Source organism: Alosa alosa, chromosome 17 (genome assembly GCF_017589495.1).
Source record: "Alosa alosa isolate M-15738 ecotype Scorff River chromosome 17, AALO_Geno_1.1, whole genome shotgun sequence".
NCBI classification, from domain to species: domain Eukaryota; kingdom Metazoa; phylum Chordata; class Actinopteri; order Clupeiformes; family Clupeidae; genus Alosa; species Alosa alosa.
This window is the reverse complement of record NC_063205.1, coordinates 9778148-9793513: the sequence shown is the minus strand read 5'-3', so window position 1 is coordinate 9793513 and position 15366 is coordinate 9778148. Positions and strand designations below refer to the sequence as shown.

At 43.3% G+C, this 15366-nt stretch overlaps 1 protein-coding gene across 2 annotated transcripts in view; it reads left to right on the top strand.

Moving 5' to 3' along the window:
- LOC125310148 (alpha-1,3-galactosyltransferase 2-like) overlaps positions 1 to 15366 on the top strand; it is a 45629-nt gene that overhangs the window by 10219 nt on the left and 20044 nt on the right. Inside the window, exon 1 of one of the 2 annotated variants that reach the window (XM_048267323.1) lies at positions 7434 to 7490. The exons of the other annotated variant lie outside the window; for it this stretch is intronic. The gene's annotated coding sequence lies outside the window, so the exon portion shown is untranslated. Of the gene's footprint in view, positions 1 to 7433; positions 7491 to 15366 lie in introns of those variants that run through there. 2 annotated transcript variants of the gene reach the window in all.

Genomic DNA, 15366 nt, shown 5'->3' with positions numbered 1-15366 from the left:
ATGTCCACAGAGAAGGCGAAAAGTTATTTTCTGAAGCGGAGGAGGACCCCCACGAGGCTGTTGTTGAGGTCCGGTCCAGTTAACAGCACTTGGTTCAGAGACAGTCCTTTGTGTTGTGCACTGGAGTCAAAAACGACTCTTATCTGAGAGGGTTTTTTTGGGTGATACACACCAAAGCATGGTTAGTACCAGTGCTCCTCACCAGGTTTCAGTGGGGGGGCTTCCTCAGCGTGTCCACTCTGAAAGATCTTTTCCATGAATGTGATGAACTGCTCTTTAATTTCAGGCTTTCTCTTGAAAGAGCGTTGCAGCGAGTTGAGGCGTTCCAGTGCTTGTGCGCGATTGTCACACAGCCGTGGCCGGTGAGCTCTGAAGGGCAGGGGAGCCACCCAGCTGTTTCCTTTGTCCTTGTAGACTCCACGGTCCATGATGCTCATAAACTGCATGTCCTCGATGGAAGGAGCCTCTGTGTCATCGTCCTTTGTTGTCTGAATATTCTGTACCTTTGCATGACTGTCTCTGTGTAGGATGGCGTGTGAGGGGGACTCAGCATTACAGTATCTCTCCTTCACCGTGTAGCTGTTTGGGCATGGCGGAAAGAGAGAGGGGCGTCCGTTTCTCAGCACGCTGGTGTAGTAGGCGCTGACCAGGGTTGGTTTATGCATATCTCCAATGCACACATCACCCACGATCACCCAGCCCAGATCCAGCTTTTGGGCGTAGGGTGCGTTGTGTGGGCCGTTCATCTGCCTTCTAACCTTATGAACTCTGATCATATCTCTGCCTAACAACAGTACAATAGGAGCTTGAGGATCCAGCTCAGGGAAGTGCTTTGCGAGATGTTTTAAGTGTGTGTGGCTTAAGGCAACCTCAGGTGTGGGGATTTCTGTTCGGTTGTTTGGAATTTAGTTGCATTCAATCAGTGGTGGCAGTGTGAGTGTGATACTGCCATCAATGGGCTCCACCATGAAGCCACGCGCCTGTCTGCCTGCAGTCTCTATTGTGCCAGCGCACGTTTTCAGAGAGTATGGTGAGGGGCGTCCTGAGATGTTGAACAGACTGAAAAACTCCGACCGTGCAAGAGATCTATTACTTTGGTCGTCTAGTATGGCATACACACAGAGAGCAGAGTCAGGGTGGTCGGCTGGGTGTACCCTCACAAGGCATATTTTGGAACAGGAGCGTCCTGAGATGTCCTTTCCACACACCTTGGTGCATGTGGTCGAGACTGCAGTCTCCCCGCCGTTCTCTGATGCAGGACCTGAGCTGTTGGACCTCTGGACCGGGCCGGGATGCAGTGTAGCGATGTGTGTTTTGCTTCCACATTCTGTGCAGCTTACCTCCTCATCACAGTTCTTTGCTAGGTGTATGGCCTTGCAGCATTTGTAGCACACTCCGTGTTTCTTCGAGTTTCTCCGAGTTCCTTTCTTTCCTCTATGGGTTTTTCTCTAAATCCACGGCATTTGTGGAGAGGGTGAGCTTTGTTGTGCAGCAGACAATGTTTCGCTGGGTCCTCTCTGCTGATGGACTTACCTGACTGTCAGGTTTAAACGTTGGCTTGTTATGACCAGAAGGTTCGTTGCTTGGCGCTGACAGCATAAAACCTGGGTCATTTCGCATTTTTGCTTGCTGACATACAAAGTTCACAAAGAAACTGAATGGGGGATAGGCGCCCTATGTTGTTCTTTAAAGTTAAAGCCTAATGTAAGCCACTTTTACTGCAAATAAAATGGTAATTTCTGCACAATAGGGTTGACCCCACGGGGCGTGTCTAAGTAGCTAAGCCCAAGCAGGTCCCCATCATCCTTAGCCGCTTGTATTTCCATAAGCAAGTCCCCTAGTTCTCTTAATTTGCGGCCATCTTTGTTCTGGATCTTAGGGAAGTTCTCCAATCTCCTGAACAAGGAGCTGTCGATGACCTCTGGTGCACCGTAGCACTCGTTGAGCCGGTCCCATATAGCTCGGAGTCAGGGGCAGAGCTCGGGTATTGTGTGAGGGGGGGCGGGAGATGTTTGCCCCCCCTCACTGATTGTTGCAGATTGTTGTCCCGCACTGTCGCGTTGGCTTGCACTAGCGTAATTTCACCAACCTTTCCATTCACACATGTAATATGCAGTAGCCAACCAACCAAAATATTTAATATATGTTTATTCCAGGAAAAATAAAAAATAAAGCCTTTGATCATAGCTCCCTATTCCGGTCATACAAACAACAACTTTGCTCAACAACTTCAACTCATTTAGCATGTTAAAGGGACAACAACTATCCCATCCTTTTTAAAGAAAATAAACGTAAATGAAAACAATATCCCATAGCCCTTGCCTAACAGAAAATGAGCGACTGTGAACTCAAGAACGTTAAAAGTTGGCCCACTTTTAAGAATTTCTCAACAAAGGAAAAAACAGACACGTAGCTTTACAGGCCTAAAAGGACATGCACACCAAAGATCCTTGATTACTAGCTCCGCTTTAACCCTCTCTGTGCACACTGCAAAAAACATTTAATCTATTTTGAGTTTCAGCATTCTCTCCTTCATGTTTGCAAATATGTCAATAACTTTATCCTTATTGACCTCAATGTCTCTCTCGATACAGAGGAGCACTAAGTCTGACAGCCGCGACTCACCCATGGTGGAGCGCAAGATGAGTTTCAGTCGGCTAAAACTTCTCTCTGCCTTCGCACTGCTAATTGGAATCGTCAAGTAAATACGATAAAGAATAGCAAGATTAGGAAAAGCCCGATCCATGTGGATTTTATGATGAGAAATGGGAGGATTCTGTGGGTGTTTAAATGCATGCACAGCTCACTGTACATTGCACAAAATGTAACAAATTCATTAACCACTTCGTCGGCATTGGATAGATCCTGTGAATAAAAGTCCGCAAGCGCTCTAACTTTTTCAGGCGCATCAGAGTAAAATGTTTCGGGTTCAGAGCAGCAAATTTTCCAGCCGCTCTCTTGAAATCTGCAAATCGATGTTCAAACTGAGAAACAAAGACGTCAAGTATGTAGTAAAACACATCGACTCTGAATCTGTCCCTGCTGTCTTCTAAAATCTCATCTGCGTGTTCATCTGAACACAAACGCTTTTCTTCTTGAACTCTTCCCCTATCAAAATCGGTAGTTCCCTCACACAGTATAGCCAGCTCTCTGGCTGTGTTAAACAGACAAAAACTATGCCTAACCCAACCTACATATATTTTTATTGAACATTTAAGTAGTAAACAATTCCGAATGGATATGTGGTCAATAAACTGTATTTAAAAAAAATAAAAATAAATCCTACCAGTACCAGTGGGGGGGCCCCCCCTAGCGGTGAGGCCCCGGGTTGTTCGCGCCGCAGCCCCCCCCAAATCTCCGCTACTGCTCGGAGTCCTTGTTCCGGATAGTTCACATGCACAGTCCTTATTCGCCTGGCGTGTTCAGCTGAGTCTTTGCCTAACCATTTCGTTAGGAGGTCGAGCTGTTTGCTAGCTGACAGGTTAAGGTCTCTGATAGAGTTCATGAAAGATGCTCTCCAAGCCCTAAAGCATTCAGGACGGTCATTGAACTGCATAAGTCCAATGGAGATTAGCTCACGTCGAGCCATGAATCTGACAATGTTTGACATGTCGGTGTTATTATTGTCGTCCGTGTGGCTGTGCACAGGGCCATTTTGCTTGTATGCAGCATCAGGTGGCACATGGGGATTGTCAGAAAGTCTGTTGTATGCAGTGTTGCAGCCATTTCCTAAACGTTGTACAAATGCAGTGTGAGGTTTTAATCACATAGTTAGTGTGCTGCGGTCGTGGCACATTAAAACCTCCCTCCACAGCCTGATTTTGGGTTGGGACGTGCTGTACATAGGGGGGTCTAAAGTTCTGTTGAGGGGGTTCACTACCAGGCATGTAGCTTGTATGGTAGGAGGCCACGGTGTGGGCATATTCAGAGGTCTGTCTCTCCGGAAAGCAAACAAGGGCGCCTACAGAGTTCATGGTCGGAGCGTACTGAGCGACTCATTCAACATAGTTCTTTGTGCGCGTCTCTGAGTCGTCCGTTGGCATGTCGATGTGGCTAAAGTCCTCCTCAGAGTCCTCCAGTTGTGCTGTTGCTTCTAAGACCTCTGCTTTAGCCGCTGCAGCTGCAGCCCTTTTCTCGAGGTGTACTACATTCAGTGACATTTCTAAATGTGTCCGCTGTAACTGAGTGGATGCCTCCAATTCTGCTTGCTTTAGCGTGAGTTCGTTCTCCTGTGTAGCAAAAGCTGCTTCAATCCTTGCCGCCTCGGCTTCAGTGCACGCTTTAGCAGCGGCTACTTTGCTAGCTATTGAGCTCGCTGACCTTTTCGAAGAACAAGATGCAGTCGATCTGATTTTAACTGTTCTCATAGTTGAGTCTCTTTCTGACATATTGACTTTGAATTTAATTTCCTTACTTGACGAGATAAACCAGTCAGTTGGTTATGTAGGATGCGTAGCCTAGCTCCCGTCCAACGTTGTTCTTCCTCCAGGCGTGAAGAAGAGCCCGCCAGAAGTCGTTGTTTTACTGTTCTGCCCTCTACTCCCAACGCCTTGCCAGGGTCGACAGATTGTTAACTCCTCTCCAGGAACAAACCACGCAGACGACGTATTCCAGGTCACTCTTTATGGAGTTCTTGAAGTAGGGAAACTGAGAAATGAAAGTACAACATTTCAGAATAGGGAATAACAAGTCATAGAAAATTGCCTAGCTGCTTTCAGCTACACCAGAAGACTAACGTGAACATAGCCTAGAAGTTATGCTAATTCGTTTGCCAGTTTGCTTGAATTAACATTATCTCACAAACAATTAATTTACACATACCAACGATGCTTTCAGAGGCCAACTTGAAGCTTAGAAGACTTAAACAAGTAGAGTGCGGAGCACCACGCTTTTCCTACCAGTGTGAAATAAACGAAAAAGTCCAAGGCATATGACATCATCAGACAACGACAAGTGTACGCATTTGTATTTGAACTACCAGCTTTCACCATTAGATGGCAGAAGTGGACCATTACTAAATCTTAAAACACGGAGTTACAGTCATTGAACACAAAGTAAAAACACATGTAGCAGAACAAATAATAACTAGAAAAGCATTTCCTGAAGGAAATATCATGAAAATGCTAAAATATGATGTCAAATATCATACAGGGTAAAAACAAACTATATTGGTTGCTAGGTATGAGGTTTGATATAGTTGGAATGACTGAACAGTTAAATAGGTGGATAGTTTAAATGGTTAAATTATTTCGGTAGATAGTTGACGATAACTGACAGTTGGAATGGCTCTAATGTTTGCTAGCAGTTATGCTAACTATGTTAACAAAGATAATAATGCTAACCAAGTTACTTAACTTAGTTAATTTAGCTAATGTTTTCTAGCAGTTTTTTAAATGTTAATAATGCTAACTATGTGACTTAGCTAACTTAGCTAATAATTTATAGCAGTTATGCTAAAATATTAAGAATGCTAACCATGTGACTTAGCTAACTTAGCTATTCATTTTTAGCAGTTATGCTAATTATGCTAACATGCTAACCATGTTACTTAGCTAACTTAGCTAATGTTTTTTAATAGTTTTGTCAAAAATGATAACAATGCTAACAATGCTAACTAACATGTTAACTATGCTAACTATGTGACTTAGCTAACTTAGCTTATCATTTTAGTAGTTATGCTAACTATGCTAATTAGTATGCTAACAATGCTAACATGCTAACTATGTTAACCATGTGACTTAGCTAACTTAGCTAATCATTTTTAGCAGTTTTGCTAAAAATGTTAGCAATGCTAACTAGCTACAGTGGGTAGGAGTTATAGTTGATGACAAGTAACAGTTACAATGGCTGAACAGTTAAAAAGTTCAGTAGTTTAAAGGGTTAAATTGTTTAACAGTGAAATATTAGTAGTGAGGACTTTTATTTTGAAACAGTTTTTGGCAGAGGAAGCAGTTGAAAAGGGTGTGTAGTCTTAATAGAGCCAGTTTGTATGCTTAAAGCCTGAGACTGGCAGTTGATCCAGGTGGCCTGACCACCTGGCATAGGATTCTAATTGCTTAACGGCTCTATTGTGATGTCATCAGCCCATGTTAAGTCTATGGGGAAATTTAACAGTTTTTAATTAATAGTTTAAAAAGTATAAAAGTTACAAAGCTGAAAAATGCATAGCCCCCATGTCCTAAGTAAAACCTACACAACGCAGTTTGAATGAAGTTTCTACGTTAAATGGTTAAAGCTGCATTAAATGCGTTAGAAAAAGAATAATAAATGCCTAGGAAGAACAGTACAGTGCATTTCCATGCACTGTAATAAGAAGACGACTTCGGATAACAGAACAGTGCATTTCATGCACTGTAATAATAATAATAATAAGACTTCGGATAACAGAACAGTGCATTTTCATGCACTGTAATAATAGAAGAATATAGCCTATAGCGCATCATGTAAATCCCAGACTGAAATTAATGCAATTTTCTAAATAAATCGCCCGTTTATAGGGCTGGGATTGGGGCCGGGAAATTAAAGATGACCAGAACGCTCCTCCCCCCTCAAAACCGACCGCTATTTAGACTAGTACAAGGTTTTATGAATAGGCCTTTATCACGGCAGCCAAAGTAGGAAGTGAACAGTCCTGTTCCTGTGCGAACACAGGTGTTTAATTATGGTTATGGATTTAGCAGACGCCTTTGTCCAAAATTAAGTGTCAGATTCGGCCACAGTTACTTCAACCAGAGGCCTCGTTAATGTTTTTAGGAACACCTGTGGTTTGCCTGCCAACAGGAAATTGAACAGCCCTACTTCACCTGCCCGTGGGCTGCCGTGATATAGGCCTATTAACGTGCACTGACATATCGTACACATATGTACTAGCCTACACTTGTTTTGAGATCAGGCTGCGCATTCATATAGGCAGCATCACATTTAAGAGATGCATGTTGACATCAAACCATGGAACTAACAAGTTTACCCAACCTGCTGTTCATTCTCGTGAAGTTTCTTCTGTTTTTCTTGAACTGAATGGTAAATTGGTTTCATGTTCCTCTTCTTAATGTATGAGACACTTGCTATAACTGTACACCTGTATGTCGCTAGCTTGACTCAAAGGGAGACGGGGGAGGGGGCCTTTATTAACTTGCGTAGTGTGCGTATAGGGAGAACCTACCCTGTCAACTCACATGCTTTCTGTCCCATTTTGGAAATGTAGTCATCGACTGTGAAATCACACCAATATCGTAGTACAATGTAAGGCCGGCGAAGTGTAGTATAAGGTAGGTTATTTCTTATTATCCTGATCTAATAATCTTGAAGCTGCTATCCAAACTTAATTTAATGAATTTTCCGAAATTCTAATGAATTTTAATGCATTTTCAGAAATTTGTTTGCTTAAAGGTCTCCTTAATTTTTTCCCCAATTGTGATTATAGGCATCATCCACGCATTTTCAACGCAATCCTGGGGAAAAAACACCTTTAGACCTTATTTCATAATGAGGTAGGTTAGTCTATGCCTTGGATCATCCGAGAACAAACTTAGTTGCGCTTGTAGGCTACTATAGCCTAGGGTATAATATAGCCTACTGGAAGTCTTTTTGGACAAAAGCGTCTGCCAAATAGGCTAGCCTACCATAAATGTACTGATGAAGCTAGAGGTCATATGATATTCCGAACCATGGAAGATTGAATGTAAATTGGATATGTAAAACCATGTGAACATTACTTACATGATGAAAAAAACAACAAACGAACGACGCGTTTGAGAAAAAAGTCGGTGTCTTCTATTTTGCCAGTCAAATGAGAGTGATTTGCAACGAAAGTTCCCGCAATGCCGTGTACACACGTGTATAGCCTATTGAAGGTAGCCTAGATTTTTTTAAGTCTACAAAATGGGGTCAACGTTAACGAGATTTATTCTAGCCACCCATTTGTGAATCATTGTTATTAACAATTCATATCATATGGGCCGCGTAGAGACCTTCGGAGGGGCAGGTCGAACACGATTTTGTCAACAGAATGTGATGATTTGGACAACTGATTCTACGTAAGTGCCTACCTGTTAATGTGGTGAGGTATTGATTGAGTGGTTGATTAAATGAGAGACACCTGGACAGTGAAAGTTTTAAGAATGGTGTGCTGCTTTGTCGAAAATAGAAGACGGGGTGTCATTTTTCCTGAGCGCGAACATTGTTGAGTGCTTTGTAGAAATTAAAGTCGGGCCAATGCAGTTGGATTGTAGCGGCAGGGGCTTCGTTAGAATGTCTCAACATCGGGGGCTTAGCCCAAACCAGAAATTTTGTCACCCATAAAATCAATAGGAAAGTCTTTGGCGCGTTCCACCAGCTACCTATTATTATGTTAATGAGAGTTGTAGAGTTATTAGTTAAAAAAAAAATTGTTCCAAATAAAGTTGTTGGAAAGCCTATATAGACGGATTTCCCGTTTACCAACAACAAACCTAGTTGAGCAGCTCTGGGCAGAAGACTCTCTCAACGTTATAAACGTTATAAAAGTAGCAACCAGGCTACTGTAACCTAGAATTTTGTATGGGGGGGTGGTGACTGTCCCGTCCACTTTTTCCTTGGTCATGTTCAATATTGAATTGGCTATGAGCTTATTATAGCTTAATTTACCCTACCATGAATTGGAGTTTGGTATTTCTGTTATAGGCCTACAGTATAGGATCCAAATGAGTGGGGTGGATTTAATGTGGATGCGCACATCAAAAGACGCAGAGTGTTTTTTTTTGTGGAGTTTACGGTGAAACTGTTCCGCCTTTTAACTCTTCTGTTCAGGCCCATATTAAGACAAGAATGTGGTGCCCCCCCCAAAAAAAAAGTTTATTTCAGTGCTCGAATTACGTGGGAGCCAGAGGGAGCCGACGGCTCCTACACGCAGCTGCGTTCCATCAACGCATGCCAGTGGGTGTTCCCGACGGTAGCTATGCAAATGATTTGAAGTAAAACCGTAATGTGATTGGTTGGTGCCGTCTGTAGATTGCTTGATTGGCCGGTGCCGTCTGTCGGTGCAGCAACAGCTGAACTTCTCAACGCAAGCGGCGCGAGAAACGACACAATGGACCCCGTTACGGCTCCCACACACAGCTGCGTTCCGTCAACGCATTCCAGTGGGTGTTCCCGACAGTAGCTATGCAAATGACTTGAAGTAAAACCGTAATGTGATTGGTTGGTGCCGTCCGTCGATTGGCTTGATTGGCCGGTGCCGTCTGTCGGTGCAGCAACAGCTGAACTCCTCAACGCGAGCAGCGGGAGAAACGCGACGCGACTCCAGCGACGCTACTCCAGCAACGCGATGCACGCAGCTGTGTTTGGGAGCCGTTACGGCTCCTACACACAGCTGCGTGCGTTGTGTTGCTGGAGACGCATCCCATTCACTTTACATGGGCTCACTTCATCTGTTGCCAAACTGAATTGTGGGTCCGTCGCATCGCGTTTCTCCCGTCGCTCGCGTTGAGAAGTTCAGCTGTTGCTGCACCGACAGACGGCACCGGCCAATCAAGCCAATCTACAGACGGCACCAACCAATCACATTACGGTTTTAGCCTACTTCAAGTCATTTGCATAGCTATCGTCGGGAACACCCACTGGCATGCGTTGATGGAACGCAACTGTGTGTAGCCTAGGAGCCGTTAGAGTGAGGACTGGCTCCCATGAAAACAACAAAGTCAAAAATCTGAGGGGGTCTCTCATATCTGAAGGTGTCTGCCATTGTAATTTAATCTTAAACAACGCTCATTATCCATCCATGTGTGATGTCTTACTATTAAAGACGTTAAATTAAAATAGGCTACGCAAACCGCATACGATCGATTTGAGAGCACTCGCAAGTCCGAAGAAGTCACCCTGCTTTGATGCGAGTGTTTTGTCTATTTACATAAGCGTTCATTGGGCTAGCCTACATGGTTTGATAAGTGCTGAAAAAGTCCTGTTTGCTATTGAACTTGCGCTTTGGCTCTTCTATGTTTATTGACAAAGCCATAAAGTATGGCCCATAATACAGCCTACTTCAATGATTGTGTGAATTGATCTGTATAGCTATCCTCTGCCATTCAGATCTCCGGAAAGTTTCCAGATATTTTGAAACACCCGTTAGCAAACTCTGATGGCGGAATATTCAATGGTGTTTAACAGTGAGGATAGCTTATCTGAGACGGTGGTCTGGTTTAAATGAGTTATGTTGTGAAATTGAGAGTGGCACTCAGACTAAATCGTTTAGTCTATTTCTTTGTATTGTGAAATTGAAATGAAATATGGACTATTGCAATCAATAATATGTTGAGATTAATTAAAAGGAATCAATTTCTATGAAAAATCTTTGTCTGTTGTGTGCGTGTGTCAAGTTATAGCTTAGGCCTACCGTGCGCATACTGCGCAAAAGCGCCACTCATGCCTAGGGTATTTAATTGTATCGGCTTTAGGCTATGCGCGGGATGTGCCAACATTTTATGAGAGAGAGACCCCCTTAAAGACAAAAAGATAATTCGAGCCCTGGTTTATTTACATTGCTACAAAGCTAGCCTAAACGAATGGTAATATAGGTTTTTCTAACTTGTAGCCTATGCTCGATTTTGAACTATCTGCTTTGCTTGTGAATGAAGTTGTAGCCTACTTTCCTTTGTTCAATGCTTGTTAAACGATGCTGGCATGCGTGTCCCTGTCACCATGTCATTGCTCTCTCGTTGACTCTCTGGTTGTAATCTCACCCGATGTTGCTGCTGCACCTTCCAATGACGTTGTTAAAGCTGTTAAAACATCTACTTCCTTGAAGTGACATGGGCTAATTACATAGGCCAGTCATTAGGCTACTTTCATGGTCATGGGTCAACGCTTCGCGATGTAATTCATTAACGAAACAGGCATGAGAGGGGAGATTTCAGAGGTTTCAACAACAAGACTTTGCCATCGTTGCAAGAAGTCGCCAAATTTGTCGCTAGTCGCGAGATGACATTTTTCTGTCGCTAAATCTAGACTCTGTCCATTTTGGATTCATTTTGTATCGTAAAAAAAAGATACATTTAAAGATACATTTGTGCTTAGCCTACTTGTGGACCAACTCAACTCTGACAGATTGAGGAGGGGGAGTGATGGTCACGTAATTTGATTTGTTTATAATTTATGGTTATTAATATTACTGTGAAATAAACATATACATATATACACATATGTTCATAAACGAGTAATGTATGGTCTTTCAACAACTTCAAGTGAATAATATAACAATTTACGAAAAATATTTGTAAAGCTTGTGTCATGTGGTGCCACCCCACTGGCTGTGAATGGTTGGTGCCCCTGGGCACTGGCCCTTATGGATAATCCGGCCCTTTTATGTTTAGCCTACTAGTTTTGTGTTCCTTCTGCATTGTAACTTGTTAGACATCCATAGTAACACATTATCCTCTAATGTTGTGGTAGACCTTTGTATCAACTTGTGTTCTATTAAATAGCCTATAACCAGTTTTTCCCTCAGATGCCCTGTGTTAACAAAGTCATAGAGCCTCGTTGTAGTCAAAATAAGTTAACAATATTTTTTAGAGAAAATAATTGTCAATCGGTCACATTTGACCCCGAACACTAGCCTGACGAGCCAGACCCACATTAAAATGTAGGGTCTGGTCACTCACCGTTCGCAGTGCTCAGTCCGAGGGGCGGGATAATTAGTTGTCTTTCAAATTCCCACTGCACGCAATAGGACAGCGGCAGCGCTATGAGTCCCATGCGTTTCCCACCAGCGGAGCTAGTTGGCTAGTTCAAACGTTTGCCTACTTAATAAAAGCTTAACTCGGGTCACACTGTTCGCCAGCAGCAACATCCATCTTATTATGACCGCCCAAGAATTTAAGTCGACTAAAAATATAGGTTTAGTCAGATTTTTTTTTTTTTTTTTTTTCAAGATGCCCAAATTTCCGTCAATGATTCCGGGACACTGAAAGACCCGGGGTACACTAAACTTGGTGGACATGTAACCCCACATGGATAGCATGGAACCATCGTTTTTCGCTTTGATCTGTAGCCCCCAGCTGAATTGGACCCCTAAAGGAGGGTAGGGCAGACACAGTTTTCTGTGAATATCTCAAAACCGTAGGGTTTAGGAGGACCTTTTTTTTTTTGTATGTTGATCTCAAGGGGCCATGTCAACCCATTCCATAACCACTCATTTCATGTATAGCGCCACCTAGTTAAACACAAAAAAGTAAAAATGAGGTGGTGTAATTGAAGGTATCTGTGACCTAACATAGTCAAAACTGCACGAAATCGGAAGTGTAGGATCATTATGACGCCCTCTGTATGCACGTCAAGTTTTGTGGAATTCCGTTCATGGGGGGCCACACAATAAATTAATTTATGTTATTATACACCAACTGGCCTGTAGGTGGCCGGAGACAGTTTTCTGTGAATATCTCGAGAATCGTAGGGCCTAGGAGGTCCACCTTTTTTTTGTATGTTGGTCTTAAGGGGGCATGTCAACCCATCCCATTACCACTTATTTCATGTATAGCGCCACCTAGTTAAAAATTAAAAAGCAACAGTCATCACAATATCTCTGGCTGACAAGGTCAAAACTGCGAAATTAAAAGTGTAGGATCATTATGACACCCTCCGAATGCATGCCAAGTTTTGTGTACTTTCGTTCATGGGGGGCCTTACAATAAAATAATTTATGTGTACATTTAGTGACACCAACAAGGATTCCCGGGACACTGAAAGACCGGGGTACACAAAACTTGGTGGGCATGTACCCCCACATGGATAGCATGGAACCGTCATTCTTCGTTTTGATCTGTAGCCCCCGGACTGGACCCCCCGAAAGGAAGGTAGGGCAGACACAGTTCTCTGTGAATATCTTGAGAACTGTAGGGCCTAGGTTGACCATTTTTTTCTGTATGTTTGCCTCCAGGGGTCATGTTAACCCATTTCATGTGCACACATGTGCACGTACACATACACACACACACACATACATTCACAGTAATCATACGTATGACACATACTCACACAGTAGACATATGTACGCGTGCATGCACAGGCACATACGCAATACGCAGGCACACACACAAGCACGCACACACACACACCACACACACACACCACACACTCACACTCACACTCACACACACACTCACACACACACTCACACACACACCCACACACATAACATAACATAAACATAACACAAACAATCAAGAATTTCTCAGAATTATGAACAGGCAAGATGGAGGTGGGGTTGTATAAAATGAATTTTACATGTGAAATCTAAGAACTAATCATGTTTTGGTACTTGTTGTCTAGCAGATACCAGTGAGAATTGAGTGTGGATAATGCAATTTAGTGAGACAGTTAGAATCATATAGGCCTTTCAGTGTGATTTCTTTTTGTGGAAAAAATGTGCTGGACTGGGCGGCGGTACATCTAGTTCATATTAATGTTGTCACAGGTTGTTTACCTGGTGAAGTGAAAACGTAGTAAAGTCCCGGTAGCCTATGACGAGGTACAGCTTTCGCTTTCTGCAGACAGAAAAACTTTGAGCATCAGCCAACTAAGTGTGGCAAGTGGTATAGTTGTTAGGGGCTTTGGGCCCGGATGTATTTGCTGACTACGCCACAATGGGACTTGCACCCAAAGATATAATTCACACATCAGTAACCTTGCAGTTGGCAAGATTGTTTTGATCATATTCACTAAAACTGACACTATGCTCCAACAGAACATAAATCAGCCGGTTTTAGAAAAAAACCCGCACTTCTACCTCCACCTAGAGCTTGTTATTTGTTTTGCAAAAATCCACAGCTCCCGACTCTTCTGGTCCAATCAGAGCTGGGCTGTGTGAGATCTGACTGTCAATCACAGTCTGGTGCAGTATGGTGCGCACTGACGAGCACAAACTTGATGAGAGGGTGCTTGGTGGTAGTGGGGGAGGGGCATGAGAGTTGTGGTCACAACAAGTGAAAAGAAGGCACGGCACACAAAGACACGGGCAACTCATGCCACCAAAAGGGACGCTACACCTCCACCTTGGGCCTCAGCTCCTGGAAAATAGAGGAAAGGTACACAGGGTTAAGGGGAGCACACACGTACACACACACACACACACACACACACACACACACACACACACACACACACAACTAAACAGGTTAACACAAAATACAATACTGGCCAGGGACCTTGATGGCTCTGGCACTAGAGATCCACAGCTATAAAAGGCCTCCGGCTAGTGGTGGGTCATATGAACACAGGACACACTGCATGAAGGTTATCACTGGCCTGAAGAAGAACAGCAGCTCTGTGGAGGGGGACCTGGACAGGGTGAACCAGTTGAACCACTTCTACAACAGGTTTGACTGCCCTGCTCCAGCTCCAATGGTGGTGGTCTGTGCACCATCCCCCAGCCCCCACACCCGCTCAATACCAGTGCAACACTCACCTCCATCATCACAGGCTATCGTACCCCACATCACTGGATTTTGCACCCCTCCCCCACATGTCGATCACGAACAATGAGGTGACAATGACTTCAGTCAACAGCCATCAGACACACAGATCCCAGATGCACCCCTCCCCCTCCTCTCCCCTTACACCCCTCACCATCACAAAATAATTCAGTGGAAATGCATGGATTCCAGTTTCTTCCAGTAGCAGCAACTGGAATCCATGCATTTCCACTGAATTATTTTTGGAATCTGATCCCTTATCATACCTGTTCATTCTTGTCCATTTCGACTTATCGCGGACTAAATTCAAGATGGCTGCAAACGCTAAACTTCATTGAAGATACCGTCTGCATAAATCGTCTTGTAAGTAAATTACCAGTGCTTTTTCAAAGTTCTCAATGTCTCGTTTTAAATGTCAGGGCCCTCAGAAGTCTACCAATGAAGTGTGGAGATACATTGAGCCTCGTAAATGGTGTAAAACAGTGATTTATTTGCATGGCTACCCCGATGCCAAAGCACCACCTAGTGTTAATTTCGTCAGACGAGACGAGAGGAAATATGTTCGTCAACTACCTTTTTTTTCATGACTAAGATGAGACGACGACGAGACGGCAGTAATGTCCTGAAACACTGACTAAGACTATCTTAAGATGCATTATTGTTGACGAAAAAAGACTAAAATGTTTTGCATGAAATAAAAACTAAGATAAAATCTCTCTTCATTTTCGTCTACAAAATGAGAAGACAGAATATCTAGCTGTTATGTTTTCAAAATATTCCGAATGAGTTCATACGCAACAGCTTTCCTGTAGGCTAGTCTACGTGCTGTTGCTGCAACCCTGTGGCTGCAACACGAAACTACATGGAACAAGAACACTGGAGATTTCTGCCAGAGTTAGCAAGCTAACTACCTAAGCTTTATGCC